Genomic DNA, 16,994 nt, shown 5'->3' with positions numbered 1-16,994 from the left:
GATTCCGTGGTCGCCGCGGTTAAATGTTTTTCAAACGTCGGTGTATGTACTAATAAAATGTTATAATAGTCTAACTAGCTATGTACAAGTTATGTACAATTGCTTAAAAGAACCAAAGAGAAAAAAAAGATGTGTGAATCAAAGTGCCTGCTATAAAACTATCACAAACAGTGAATGATCGACCGATGGTCTTATCATGCAATGTGTTGACTGCTATCTAATCAAAACCGAAGGTCATAATGAAAAAACTATAAAAACAAATCACATTCCCCAAAAGGAAAGATTTAAAAATTTACGATTAATCAAAACTAATTCTATAAACAACCAATTCCCCCTTCAGAGTAGGAACAAAATTTGCAAACTGCACCAAGAAACAAGAAATAGGACAGAAAAAAATGATGAAATCTAAACATGAAATTTTGGTCCAAATATGTAGAAACGGGTGAATTTACAGAATATACAAAGTTGGTATCTACTAAGCAAAACAGAAATCTAATCTAAAAGATGTACACCTAAAATGTACAAACGAAATATACAAAGTGAGTTAAAATAATGTAAAATGAGTTTTCAGAAAAATCAAGTTGGAATCAATTCAAGACGGTTTTTGAGATTTACGTCGATATTTGATGAAGTTTTACTTGCGTCATCAGTATCTTGAATTAGTGATGTCAAAGGTAGCTGAGTGGTAGGTGTTGATCCCCCGGGTGATGTTGAAAGAGTAGTCTGGATCGAGGTCTAGATTGCTCGTGTCGATAGGATTGAATTTAAAGACGACCAAGATAAAGTGGTTTCTGCGACTAGTGTGAGTGTTATGGGTAGATCGACTAGCGTCGTTAAAAAAATCAAGGGAGATCCATAGGTGAAATTGGCTAAAGAGGATGTATGTGGGTCGTACTCAAGCACAATTACTTTCGGAAAGAGGCACTCTTTTCCGAAACCTTGTCTACGTATCTTCGTTGTTCACCAAAGAATTGGGGGCAGTCATTCGTGGTCTTGATGGTCTTGCTTGATGTACCACCGGTGAGGGATTTTCTGGTGAACTGTCTATCTGGATCGGATTATATTCGGAACCTGAGCTGAATCAGATTCCCGGTAGATCCGTGTGTGATGAGGGTAACGATGGTCAACTTGGATGACGTTAGAAGACTTATTACAACCAGGGGCCGACCAAGGAATTTCTCTAGGGGGGGTTCAAAAAATGATTGAAAACAGTACAGGCCATTTATATTTTAGCCTTGCATTTTTTTGGATAGTTTTGCTGCTGGATAGTTTCGCTTCGTACTCAAGCATGTCAACTTCGATCACTTTGAGGACATATTTTTGATGTTGTTCAGATAAGCATAGCATAGTAAGACTATGTTGCTGGGTTTTCATGTTATTTAGTTATGAGTTAAAGGTGTCACAATGAATAAAACTTGGAAAATGAAAAATTTTTGAAAGTAAAGTTCGTCAACAAAATGCGACGTTTCTAAGCCAAATAAAATTTTGAAGTTAAAATTTTGCTGTTTAAATTTCTCTGCGGACCTTTCGCTTTGGGTAATGGTTGTGATGCTTTTTGGCCATTTGTGACAAAGTTTTTTAATATCTAGTGTTAGTGTTTTAAACTCAAAAAACTATCAAATTCGTAATACCGTTTACCGAATTGAAGTTGCGTTGCAGTCTAGAAATGTATCAGTGTTATTATTTCGACTTGTTTCAGGGATGTACTAGCGCAAATACATACAATAATTGCGTTTTTTCTACGTTCAATATTTTTCTACAAGTTATTACGAAATCAATGACGTGTTGATGAAACATCGGTGTCACATCTATGTTATGACAATTTTGCTACATTGATGTTACATGATGGATAAAACATCTATGTCACATCCATGTTTGAACTAAATTTCATATTACATTGATGTTACATCGATAAATTGTCTACGTCACATCCAGTTTTGAAGTTTTTTAAGTTTTCAAAGTTTTGTTACGTGTCGTTACAAACGACAAAAAACGATTAAAATGGCTTTAGTAAGAAATTATGCCAGAAACTACGTAAATGCAAAGAAACTCAGCTTGACAGGGTTAACCTTGGGAGAAACCGGGCTTGAGCAGCTGAATTTCTTTGGAAACTGAAGAAAAAAAAATTTTTGTTTAAAACTTGTTTTCACCTTCACACAGTTTTTTTGTCGCAAAAAGTTATAAATGTGTTAGCGTTGGTAGTTAAAAGTCTTGAGCAACTAAATTTACCTAGAAACAGGGCAATTCTTTGTTTTAAAAAAAGAAAAACAAGATGAATGCATCACCCCATAGCTATAAATCAATTGAAAACAAGATAAAAACGCATACTATTTTATGAAATAGTAGAAATGTGTTAGCTTTGGTAGTTAGAAAACTCGAGGAACTAATTTTGCCGAAAAGTTTGTTTTAAGAATGGAAAAAAAACTTTTAAACCAAATTGAAGCATGATTTAATTGCATATTTTTGAGCTCAAATTTTGCTTATTCTTGACCATTTTATCGATTTGCTACCTAAGCTTTTAGCCAGAATCTGATTTACAATGATCATTTTCTCTGATTTCATTGCATATTTTTGTGCTCATAATCTGAATTTTATCGACCTTTTTCTTGATTTTTTAAATATGTTCATGCCCGTATTCTTATTTACAATCAAGATTTTTTATGATTTCGTTGCATAATTTTGAGGTTAAAACCTGGTTAATAGCGACCATTTACTTGATTTGCTATATTGTTTTTTGCCCATTTTATGATTTACAATGATGATGTTCTCTGCATTTGGTGCATATTTTTGAGCTCAAAATCTGATTTATAATGACCGTTTTATTGATTTGTTACAGCGCTTTTTACGCAAAATTTTATTTACAATTCTTACTTTCGTTGACTTCTTTCTTGTTTTTGAGCTTATAATTGAAGCTCTTGATCATTTTCTTGAATTTGGAAACATCTGGCACGTGTGTTTTTATTAAGTATAAAGTATTTTAGTTTTTTTTTAGTACAGTTATAACCATAATAACCAGAATAACATAAATAACTATCATCGGATAAATTTCTCAAAGATATCGAAGATTGGTGGATTTGGGGACCGGAAAAAGAGGTATTGGCTCTTTTCCAGTCCCCACTCCTTGATTTTTTTTTTTGAAAATGCAATATCTGGAAGTCTATTTAAAATGACTTCTCATGTTAAAAATTGCATCGTAACGTTTGAGTGTAAACAGCTGAACATTGTTAAACATTTCTCCCATGCAAAATGGCATGTGAACAGTTTTTGAACAGCTCTAATTTGTAATTTTACGAGGGGTAGGAAAGCTGGAAAAGAGCCCAATGATGATACATCAAAGTAATTTGCTTCCATGTTTCATGGATGAAACAGAAAATTGGCTTCCATGTTTCAGCCATGATTCATGAATGAAACATCAATTTAACTTTCATCCATAATTCATGGACGAATCATTGAACTGACACCCATGTTTCACTTATGATTCATCGATGAAACATCAATGTAATTTGCATCCATGTTTCTTAGATGAAACATGGATGATTATCATTAAAGTGGTACTGCAACATGAATGATACATGGATGCAAAAAAAAATGAAAGATCTATTATACATTTCTGAATTGCAATGCAATTTCAACCCGGGTTATCTCCTATCATTTTTTGACCTATCAAAGTGTGAGCAGCGGAATAAATCTTCCCAACTGAAATGAACCGGGCAGTTTGCTATTGACGGAAGCTTATCATTTGTATTTTGAATAGCGTATGGGGGATGAAATGGAGGGAAAACTGAAAAAATCTACTGTTTTTCAATTTTGATAGAAAAATTTCCAAAGTTTCACATTAATTCAAAACTTTTTTGTCAGGAAGTTTTTAATTCAAAACTTTTTTGTCAGGAAGTCAGCAATTAAAGGCTTCCTGATAGGAGCAGTTATGAGAAACTGTCGCTTTGGGTGTTGGTAAGTTGGCGTGAACACTTCATAGAATTCAAGTGAACAAAAAAGAAAGCTATTTATAATTCGAACAAAAAACCCATTTGGTCGACCTAGCCCCGGAAAAAACTGTCGTCACAAAGCACAGAAAAAGATTAATCATTTTCAGACTTTGAATAATCTCAGTGAAAATTGATCTCTTATCTAATGATTATCCTTCACGCTTGTTGATGAATGGGAACATATTTGATGAATGGATTTCTTCCGCGTATTTAAGATTAAAGGTTTTTCACCGATAATATTTCACGTAATTTTTGACACCGTGATGTGATTTCAGACGAGAACGAATGTTCAAAGATTAAATATGTGGTCTACATGCGAAGTGGTGTAATAACATTGCTGTGGGCTATCATTGTTTTTGTAAGGCTGGCTTCTTCTATCAAGCAGATCAGCATATGCGAAAGTCTGGTATTGGGTTATTACTTCGGGTTTTAAATATAGAACAGCGACTGGCTTCAAATTATCTTAGGGTATTTATAATCAATAAATATAGTTAACATCAATGCTCTGCTTCTTTCGAGTTTTTTTGGCTCTTTTCGAGTTTCCCCCTTTCAAAATACCGAGTTTTATGTTTGTTTTACGTGTTATTACGGCTAAATGCGTGATGTTACGCTGTAAAGTTTAAAAAAACAAATCTGTTCACAGTTGTCGATTTGTTCACCACGCCAAATTTCATTGCATTATGACAAGGTTAAATAAACTTTTAAAAATGGAATTTGATGGGGGGTAAATGGAAAAGAGCCGCTTTTTTGTACATCCTTCTTGTTTGCACTTACATGTGAATGAAAACCGCAAAAAAATGGCATTGGCAACTTTTTCAAAATTATCGAATGTCAAAAATGAGACAGATTCTGAGAACGTATAATTTAACAAACGGCTTTAGTTTCAATTTTTTTCATTGACCTTCATTTTTAAGGACTTCAAAAAATTCGTAGCCAAATTGGTTACTAAAGATTCCATCAGCGCGAAATCAGCTTTTGTGGAGTAAAATTATTACTTCAGTCAACCAGCCTTTAAGCAAACCTGGAGGTTCATTAATTAAGATGGAACTAGAGCCCACTTAGTGATGACGAGCACAGTAAGTTATGGCTGTCTTGCAAGCGTTCCCTTTGCATATTACAGCGCACGTGTGATTCGAACCCACAATCATATAATTGATGAATCCGAATAAAGAGACAAAGTACAGACCAAAACAAAATTGCATGAAAGTTTCACGGTCGAAACATATTAGTTGGCATTTTGCGTCAGCAGAAACAGCAGAAACTTAAAATTCAGGTGTGTTTTAGTTTTTTTCTTTTTGTTTTCCGGGCAAAATCAGATACCACAATTAATCATCGGACTCAGTTGAATGATATATCATTTTAAAACCTTATACAGTGGCGATTTGAACCACATAAAGAAATTCGCATCATTTTTGTCCAGTGTCGAGAAAAACCGATTTGGAATTTTTGAATTTTTTGTCTAATTTTGAGCGACGAAAGCCATTTTATTTATGCTTATTTTAAGCCAATTTCAATAGCTTATTTAGAAGTATTTTTAATTTTAGTCGACTAAAAATAGTTTTTGAAGATTTTTGAAGGCATTTTGTGAATCAAAAAGCTTCAATATTAAAAAAAATCTGAAAAAAATTGTTTTTTTTTTAATTTTTTATGTTTTTTTCTTGTCATCAAAAATCAAAAACTGTCATCCTGTTTGCGTTCTTTACTATGATTGTCGAAAGTGACTAAATTCTATTTTTCCGTCAGACCTTTTAATCACACCACGCATAAAAAACAACATTAATTTCAAAAAAAACATTTTTTTTGAAGACTATGGTCTAAAACTTCTGCGCTACTTGCAGAGTAACCGGCTATCCTTGTTTGTCGTTTAGATTTTGTCTAACGCTTCATTCATTTCATTGAATACAATTTATAATAAAAAACGAAATCAATTGTTTGTCGTTATTTTACTGCAAAAAATTTTTCAGTATATCACTTATTGCTATTATCAGTTTATTTTATTTTGCACTGACAAACTTGAGATTGAATTCGATTTAAATCAATCTTTTTACTAATAAAAATGTAATCAATTGATTTTAGATAGCCATTTAGATAATGAACTCCATTTAGAACGGATTAAAAGGATTTTATAGAATAAAAAAAATCTGTTTAATTGCCTAAAGTTGTAAGACAAAAATCGTTTTAAATCAACTTTGTTGTTAGTAATAAATGCATGAGAGTAAAACCAAGTTAATTTGGCAAAAAACAAAAAAATAAACAAATTTTTTATATCAAATAAATCTATTTTAAATCGATTCAAACTGATTTTTTCTGAGTCTGTGCTAAATTCTCCGCATACAATCGGTTACAATCCGTTTCTCGTCAACACGGGATCTTAGCATATGAAACTATGCAGTAATTATTTGCAAAAAATGGAAAAACTTGCGTTCCGTTAAAATGCGCAATTAAAAAGCAGTTTTGGGGATTTTTTTCTTTTCACTTAAAAAATACTTTCACTTTTTCTCATTCACCAAACTGAACAAAAAGCAGTTTTTAATCTTTGAATCAATCATTTAAAGTTGCCAAAACAATTTAGAACCTATAATTGTGACAAAAAAAAGCTTATCATTTAATTTATGTAAAAAAAATAGCTATGTTAATTATTTTTTTATCTAAAGCCAAAACAGTCTTCATGGCCAAAAGATCTTCGGATATCCTTTTAAGGTGTCAAGTAGACAAAAGTGGTGCTTCAAAGACTGAAAAAGTTAGTGAAAATAGCATCAAGCACGTGTTTTTTTCAAGTATTATCTATTTTGATTTCATTATTGAAAACGACACTATGAAAGAAATTTGAAAAACCTTAATCGACCCGAAATACCTGATAAAACCCAATTGCGTTGACGAAGGTAGATTAAAATCGATTCATTTAGAAAGCGAAATCAAACAGCAGTTCAGTTCTGTTATGCAATCTATTGTTTTTATTTAGTGTTTTAAGTCAATAAATAAAATAAGATTACCTATTCAAACTTCATTTTTTGTTAACTTTTGTCAGAAATTGTTCGAGACTTATTTTGTATAACGGTCAAAATTTTTGTTAATATTCAAGTTTGTATGATAAAATTTTAGTTTGTGAAAGTCTTTTAAGAATAATTTGTATAAAACCCCAAAACAGAAAAATAAACACAGTTGTCATATCAATTTGCATGTATTTGTGTTTATCAGTAGAAGGACAAAACGAAGACGGTTTTTAGACCTTGATGACTTTTCTGTTATAACTTTCTATTAGCTTTCTATTAATTTTTATTAATAGTTAAGAAATTTATTTTGCTCATTTAAATTTTTGGTGATTTTGGGTCCATAGCAGAAAAGACCCAAATTTTGTTACTTATGTTTTGGTTAAGGTATAATGGTGTTTACAACAAATTTTTGATGTCTTAAACGTGGGGTTATCCTAAGCGTTCACGAAAAAAGTAGAGATTACGTCAAATTTTTTTCAGACGTTTCACATGTCCGATGTTAAGGTTGTTCCGTTTTGAAGAAACTTAACGGTATAAAAAAATGAAATTGGAAGTTATGATATGGCATCCTAGGCAATCTTGTCAGATATAACATTTAACGATAAAAAATATAATTACGTACATTACGAGGCCAAACTGTGCACTGGATAGGAGCACAATTTTGTGTCTGTATGTTCCTGGATTCCAGTGACAAGTCTTTAAACATGTTAAAATTTTGCCGGAACAATCAAAGAGAAGGAAAGAACAAAAGAGAGCGTCCTTGTTGCGGAATCAGCTTACAATGCACAAAATGCACAGTTAGGCCTCGTGATGTAAAATTATAAATTGTGCAGCTCCTTAATCTTTAAGTCGCTGCCATCGCCTCTTGCTGCAGTCAGAGATATTGTTTTTAAAAAATAAATCAATGCAGCTCTCAATTATTATGCAAAACAGAATCACTTGAAATTTTAAGAAACAATTGGCAGCTAAAAACTCGATTTCAAAAATCAGAAAATGTTGCCAGCTTTTTTAATATAAAAATTAGCGCCCATTCACATAATGATTAATACTGTGAGAAACAGTTCGCAAAAATGTTACAGTAGTCGTAAAAACACTTGTAAAAATGGTTGAACCCAAATTTTTTCATGTTCCGCTTGATTTGAATTGCGAAAAGCTTTAAAAATGTCAATTTTCAAATCTATTTTTGTCGTTTCAACATAAAATGACAGGAACAAAATTCTTCAAAACCAACAAAACTCTATTCAGACACTGCTTGCTGCCAAAATTATTCTATAATAATAAAATAACAAAATGATGTAGATTTTAACCAGATATTGACAAAAATTAACCATAAAATAACCCAAGGTCTACTTTTATGGAAGAAAATTCAGCGTTTAAAATTAAAAAAACTTCGAAAACCAAAATCTAACCACCAAAGTTCAACTACACCAGGATACAGATATTTGTCAAAAGTTTGATCAATATATGAACTCAGAGCTTCCACGCATTTCGGAGCAAATAGCAAAGCAAAATGATGTTCACAATTGTTTTTTTGGCAAGTGATGTTCGCAATCGGTTCGGTCAAGTGAAAAAACAGTGTTGAATAGTTTGCCTCGTAAATTTGTTACGAACGCTTGTATTTTGATCTGATTTCGTTCTCAGCAATCACATCTCTTGAGTTAGGGATAATGACAATTTATGAATTCGCAAAAATGTGTTCAAAAATGACTTTGTTGTTTGTAGTAAAACCTGGAAGCTACACTTGCCAGGAAGTCACCACAACAACAACACCAAAAAGAACAAGCAACTCCTCCACCATCATAAACGCTGAGAGATATTTCATCAACCCGGGCTGAGAGGTTTAAATTAAACATTTAAAACTTGAGGGCAAGCAAATTTTTGTGCACAGCAGGTTTCTTTAAAAAGTTGATGATTTTTCGAACAATTCGAACAATTTGCGATAAAAGTATACTTTTATGAGTTGAGATGGCAATGACTATACATGACTGTTCAGTATAGAATCATCCACTGGTGTAGATATCTACAACTACTTCAAACCTGGCTCTATGTCAGGAGTGTCATTTATAACCAATTATTTCATTGATAAAACTATCCCTATGAAATATCCCTAACTGACCAATCATAATCCATAACACTGACACTTATTTGTAAGTGCTGAAACTACTTGTAGTTTCAGCACCAGAACAATTTAAATAAAACTTTGAATACAGTTGTTTTCCTTCTGGATAAACTCCAAGAACTAACTCGCATAACCCAGTATACCTTGATCTATTGAGACTAGAAGATATAATAGTAAGATTAAGATCGGTATTAGACTAAGAAGTTGCACGAATCTATCCGGCCGAAAATGAGATAGCGTGACGAGCAGACAGTGTACCTTATCTGAAATTACTCTATGAGAAAGCTACCTCTGGCTTAAACTCAGTAGATTTGGCCAGGATATTCCGGAGTTATTATCAATTACAATCCCGGGTTGACTTGCCATAGATAACTATCGCTGATTCAGAAATACTCCAGTTAAATAAAAGTTTTCCCGCTGATTCAGGATTATTTTATGACTATTTCATGGCTAGAAGTTGTACATGTTAAAAACATGACAATTATTCGCAAACATTCGAATTGATTTCAAAATATTGTTTTGTATCTTGTTCTGCTAAAATAGTCAGTTTAGCTAAAAATCTGAAGAAAAAAACGGTCAGACATGGGCTAGGTTTATTTTGTTATATGTGCTATGACATATGCTATCGTGTGTGTATGTGTGTGCTTTCGTGTGTGTGAGTGCTTTTGGGTATGTGTCTATTTTCGTGCGTGTGTGTGCTTCGTTTATAAGTTTGTGCTTTCGCATGTATGTCTGTGCTTCCGTGTGTGTGTATGTGTGTGTGATTTCGCGCATGTCTGTGTGCTTTTGTCTGTGCTGTGTATGCTGATTTCTTCTGTTTCTTCCTCTGTTTTAGTCACTTTGCAGTCTACCGGGTTCTACTTTTGTAGACATGGCGCCTCATACGGTTCTTGTTGATGTTCGGATGTGACAAGGCAGCTTCACTGACATGTGATTTGAAGACCAAATTAAGTTTCAAAGCTAAACAAAATATTGAGATTTCCATAGTTGCAATAAAATCTTTTGTTTTCGCCATAAAAATGCAACAAATTTTTTTATTTTCGCCATAGAGTCCAAAGAAAATCTAACTTTTTTTAAAATCCAATCTTTAAACAGAGAAGATTGCGTTTTTACTAGTTTCGTTTTTACAAAATTGTTTTCAAGGGCTGCTTTTAACAAAATTAGAGATTCTGCGGATTCATTGGGGAAAATGCTATATTTTGTAGCGGAAACAAAACATTTACATATTTAAACTGCCTTCATTAGGTATATTGATTGCTCTGGCATAATTCGATCTAATTAAGTGACTACAAATCTCAATTAAGCCTAAATTAGCTCAGTTTCACTGAAAAATCGGAAGAGTTCAAGGTTTTTGCAACGTTATTTCTTCCCTGAAATAGGGCTAATTTAGCGAAGAATCAGACTTGATCATTTGTTTATGCACTGTTAGTTCAACTCCGATTTTGAGATAGACTAGCGTTGATTAAGCCCTAGTGGAACCTGATCTAAACTACATTTTATGATTGGATAAATTAGATATTTTACCAATGTAAAGTATTTAATATTAACCAATCATGATCCATCTAACTAACAATCCACTTATTTGTAAGTGCTGAAATTACTTGTAATTTCAGCACCAGAGAGATTTGAATTTAACTTAGAAATTAGTTGAACTCTCCCGAGTACTTCAGCAGCCGCAATAAACCAGTATACCCTAGATCTATTGAGCCTAGCAGAGACTAGTTAAACAACCTGAGACTAGACAGTATAAGAGTAAGATTAGGATCGGTATTAGACTAAGAAGTTGCACGAACCTATCCGGCCGAAAATAAGATAGCGTGACGAGCAGACGGTGTACCCTATCCGAAATTACTCTATGAGTTATACCCATCGGTCCTAACTCATCTGGTGCGACCATAAGTCTCGAACAAGACCTTAATAGCTTAGAATTAACCAATAATAGATTAGAATTTAGACAAAACATTTACAAAATGTTATACGACAATAATTTAATCGAAATGTCTCTACGACTCAATAGATCAGAGCCAATATTCCGAACGATAACAGAACTACCCGGAATTGGAAGAAGACCTCGAACCAGAGACGACATACGACAAAGCAGAAACTTACCATATAGTTATATGATAGTTCGGCAAAAGCCAGAACAAACTTTTGTATTTAGAATACTAATAGCAATGAATTTAGATTTTCATTTGCAAACATAAAATTTTGAAGTCAATCTTCAAAATCATTTCAGGCGCTAAACAAAATTATTAATATACAATAACGATTGATAAAAAGATCTCAGATCGTTTTCCTAAATTCTGCAGTAATATACAAAACATGTTTGAAAAATATTTATTGAAAAATCAAAATAAAAATTAGTAGCATGACAATAAACGGTTAGTAATTATAAATCATCCTGTTGTTCCAGCTTCATCGCCTAAACATAACAGCATTCATAAGCTCACTAATATCATAAAAATACTAAATCTATTCTTTACACAAATTTAAAACATTTTAAACTTAAATTCACTTAATTTTAAAATCAGATCATCAAGGCTTATCCTTGGATCTTAAATCATTTTCTATCTAATTAAATTTAAAACTTGATCATCAAGGCCTATCCTTGGATCAAAAAGAAAAACTTTGTTCTCCCCCACCCACTTAACTAGTGTCTAACGACCTCAAACGTCGATTCACTATCCAACCCTTTCTAAAAACCCAGGACTAATAGAAATTTTTGAACAAAACTAATCATTCAAATTAGGATAAACAGTGAAGAACTTCGGTTATTCATCCTTCACTTGATCCCCCCTCTTACCAGACCCAGGATAAATCTTAAACTTAGTAAGTTTAAAATAGTATCTAACGAACTACTCGCGTTCTAATTATACCTGAAGCTTGTGGATCGATTTACTATTCTCCAACCCTGAACACAATCACTACCCTTAAGTAAGATTAAGTAAGTTAACACCTTAGCTTATACTATCCACGAGAAAGTATAAAATCATTCTTCGGAATCGATATACTTTTCTCCCCAACCCTGAACAAATAGACCCAGGTTAGGCTAACAAAAAAATCGTAAGGACTAACAGTTTAAGCAAATAGAAATCATTTAACAACCTTTTGCATCCGTCATCCTAAACCTTATGTCATTTAAAAACCTAGGAAATAAACAAACAATCGTTTTACACAATTGTGAAATAGATAATAAAAAATACGACCTTGTAATCACACCTCATACACAAACAGTTGGATACATTAGAACAAAACGACAAACATTAAAGAGAAAAATAATAACTAAACAAAGACAAATAACACGAAAAAGATTTTCAAAAAATCGAAACGCATTTTCAGAATCAGAAACCAACAGTTTAGACGAACTTTATAAACTAAAAGAATTAATAGATAAAAATTGCCCAATTCACGATCAATTATATTTCTCTGACTCAGAAACAACTTCAAATTCATCAAAAAGAGGAAAAAGAAGAATAAAAAAGCAGTATAAACACAAACCACTACATTTATACAATTGGAATCAACCAATTAGACACATTGATAATTACATATTAACAGTCATCGAACAAAAAAATGAGCTCAACGCACACCCCAGGTGAAGAAAGTCCAGATGATGATGATATTTTCCCCTTTATCGTAGATGCAACCACTGATAGAGGACAGCATATATTCTGCAAAAATTTACTCTTAAATTTGTTTGAACCCGGAATCAGTCCATGTAAAACAGAGTTCCCAGATGTAAAAATCAAAAGACAAATTATCGATCACTATCTAAAAGATATATGTAACCTAACACAACAATACGGAATCTACTCCATAGAATTCAGCTCACCAAACCAGAATCACAGTAAATATATAATTCAAACAGACGACCTTGATTTAGAATTCTCAAAAGTATTCTCAGAATATATAAAAAGCATCCAATATCATAACTCACAAAGAGCAAACTCCATATTCACCAATGAAGTTTTTGCGATAATATATAGTTATATCTCGATATTAGAAAACGAAATCCAGATACCAAATGTCTTACCGACAGAAACATCTAAACATATAAGAGTACGACATGAAATCACACTACTCTCTAGTTTTCTAAATATAATTAAAGAAAATTTCACGAAAGATGAAGTTTCACAACATACAAAACACGACTTACAAAAAATCTTGGCATGGTTCATAATAGATTATTTCACACATAATATTGATTTAATTTCACAAGCAAGAAAAAATTTTAGACCCCAAAACTCAAACGATGATACTGCCATCACAGAACAATCAGACTATGTTTGGGACCCCGAATGGTCTCATCCCGCATCCATAAACTTCCCACAATCAATCTCAAGTCAAGCAATAAGTACGATATCTTATGTAAGAGATTATGTACGAGTAATACCATTAACCATTGATGCAACACCATTAAACTATAATACATTTTTACCCGATATGCAAAATAATAGTTTAAACTCTACAGTTCAGTTTAACTCTACAGTTCAGTACTCTAATAGTTTAAACTCAACCAATTCAACAACAAAACCCAATTAATACACACTTTTTTCAACCAATTCAGCAACAAAACCCAATGATTGCAAACTCGTACCAACCAGCACAAATGCAAAATGAAATACCACTCCCATATTATCTTCAACAACACGAAATAACAAGAAATCAACTTTCAAATTTTTCTCAAATGCCAAATGCAGCAGAATCATTACAAATGACGATGAATCCATAACTTATGGGTGGATCATCAATAACATCAAATAAACCTTTAATGGTATTCACAGGAACAGACCCTGAATATTCTGTAGAAGACTATTTAAATGCAGTCACAGCAAATTTGATTTTAAATATAGGACCTGAACCAATTAATACGCCACTACATCAAAACTGGATACATCGACGCACAGCGTTAATACAAACAACTCTAGATGGCGCAGCCCAAAAATGGTTTTCAGTATTGCCTATAGAAATAAAATCAAATTGGAAAAGGTTTACACAAGAATTTTCAAAAATGTTTGACTCCGAAAGAAACAAACAACAACAAAGAGTTTTATGTAATGAAATTCGCAGATTACCAAACGAAACCATCAAGCAATTAGCAGTACGAATCGAAACACTAGTTCGAAAAGCATATTCATTAAATACACATGACTATAAAAACACAAAGATGACAGAAATCTTAATGATGACCTTAACACCACAATTAAGGAAAATAGCAATAAAAAAGAGAGCATCCCATCCTTCGTCAATTCGAGAACCCGATTTAGATTTTCGAAAACTAGTAGACAAACTAGAACAAGCAGAAATCACAATGAAACTCGAAGAAACGGAAAATCTGAAATTACAATACGTTAACAGAATTGAAACAGCTTCCACAAATATAAACAATATACAGGAATCAGATACAGACCTCGTTGAAAAAATCACTGAAATACTCAATATTTACGAAAAACACCCAAAATTTAAAGGCAAACCATCTTTCAAAAAATGGTGTAATTATTGCCGACGATACGGACATAGTATTTCTGAATGTAGACAAAAACAGCAAGACAATCAAAATAAACCTCAAAAATATAAAGAACCAAATAAGTCATTCTACCAATACATGAAAAAAGATCAAAATCTACCGAACAAAACAGTCTACAGCAACAACAGTTCAGGAAAACCACTCCCGAACAATACAAATTATACAAGAAATCAATCACCATATAACTCAAGTTATAGAGGAAGATCACCAGAACGAAGAAACACGCAAAATTCATCACAAAATCACTACAATAGACCAAATAGTCGAAATAACTATTCCAGATCAAATTCAAATACACAACGATTTGTTTCTAGATCTAATTCCCAATCAAGAAATAATTACTACCCAAACAATCAATCACGAAATTCATCATACAATAGGAATAGAAACTACTCCAATAATCGGAATAGAAGTTATTCAAACAACCGAAACCAGAATTACCCGAACAATCAATCAAGGAATAACTCATATAATAGATCAAACTATAACAGACCAAACAATAATTACCAAAACAGATCGCAAAATAATTCACAAAATCGACATTCAAGTTATAATAATCGTTATAGAAATTATTCCCAATCACCACACCGGAATAATAATAACTATAATAATTCTAATAATCGCCACAGAAGTAGTACACCTAAACATCAAAGACATATTAATCAAGTACAATCTAATCCAGAAACAACATCAGACCCTCCAGGTATTGATGACACAGTAACTGATACGTTACAACTCAATCAAATAAACTGTGGATCATCAGATTCAGAAAGCGATGCAGAAAACACTCTCTCCATCAATATGATAAAAGTCGAAAATGACTATGAACCTGTTATATATGAACAACCTTTTTCATCACACATATATGAGAATCAATCAGAACTCCTTCACAATTATTATATTGAACCCGTCCATTCCACACCGACGACACAAAAAACTAATGAAATTAACACTACAAATCAACCCAATGAGAATGAAAAAACAAAATGCTTGAATACAAATCACATCTATCAAAACATACAAAAAGAACAACCCAAAGAAAAAATTTGGACAATACCATTTCTTTTAGAAAGTCCAAGAAGCAAAGAATTTCAACCACCAGATCTTGAAATTGATTTTTTAATTGATTCAGGAGCAGAATCAAATATAATAAGCATTCCCACATGGAATGAAAAAAAACCTTACACCCAAAGCTAACACCTCTTGAAACCTCCAGCAAACTAGCAACAGCACAAGGATCAACATTAATAAACTACGGAAAAATTCAATTATTTCTTCTCCCCACAAGAACAATGGAGCAAAACAAAATTTTAACCAAACCATTTAAACAAATATTCCATATCACTGATATTAAACACAATATCATTGGAATACCATTTATCTCTAAATATATACCAACAATCAACATCTTGAATAGTAAAATATTAATCAAAGATAAATATACAAAAACAAAAGACACATCCCTAACATTTTTTCAAAGATTAAATAAACAACCACCATTCTTTTCAAAATTCTATCCAATATATAACCAACAAAGAAAACACTTGAAACCACTATCAGGAAACATATACAATTTTTCAATAAAGCAAGTTCACCAATATGATAAAAAACAAAACAAACAAAAATTTTATATGTCAGATTTTGAATTCAAACCTATTCATAAATTTTTCAAAATCACAATCTCATCAATAAAATATTTGAAAAACTCGAATTCAGATATTATTTCCTTACATGTATACAACAATACACCTTACCAAGTAACATTACCTTTAGGACTCTTAGGCTATTGCGAAACCAACGCTACAATATCACCAATACACGAAAAAGCATATCGTGTAAATAATATACTCCAATTACTAGATATTTGCCAATCCACAATTCTTAATGAAGAATTATCTATAAATAGTATAATAAGTAACGAAAACAGAAATACGGATTATATCACAAAAACCCCATATTTCAAACCTACATTCAACATAAGTAACTACACAGAGAGTCAACAGAAATTTTTAACAATGTTTAATTTCCAACATTCACAAATAACACAAGACGAATTTGAAAAACTAGCAAAACAGCTAATTAAATATTCATCAGTCTATGCAACATCCAAATTTGATGTTGGCAAAATCAGCTCATCACTACATCTCCCATTAAAACCAGACGCAGTTTTCAAAAAACAAAGAGCAAGTAAAGTACCAATTCACTTACACGATAAAGTGAACAGATTACTCGACATTTTAGAACAATACAACATTATATCACCAGTAAACAAAGAGGAAGAACCAAAAGGCAACATATTTATCAACCCTGTTATCATTCTAGCCAAAGGAGAATCATTAAAAATTGTTCTCGATGCTAGATACCTCAAC

The sequence above is a fragment of the Symsagittifera roscoffensis genome, chromosome 6 (assembly GCF_963678635.1).
Source record: "Symsagittifera roscoffensis chromosome 6, txSymRosc1.1, whole genome shotgun sequence".
Taxonomy (NCBI): domain Eukaryota; kingdom Metazoa; phylum Xenacoelomorpha; order Acoela; family Convolutidae; genus Symsagittifera; species Symsagittifera roscoffensis.
Note: the sequence above shows the minus strand (reverse complement) of the source record.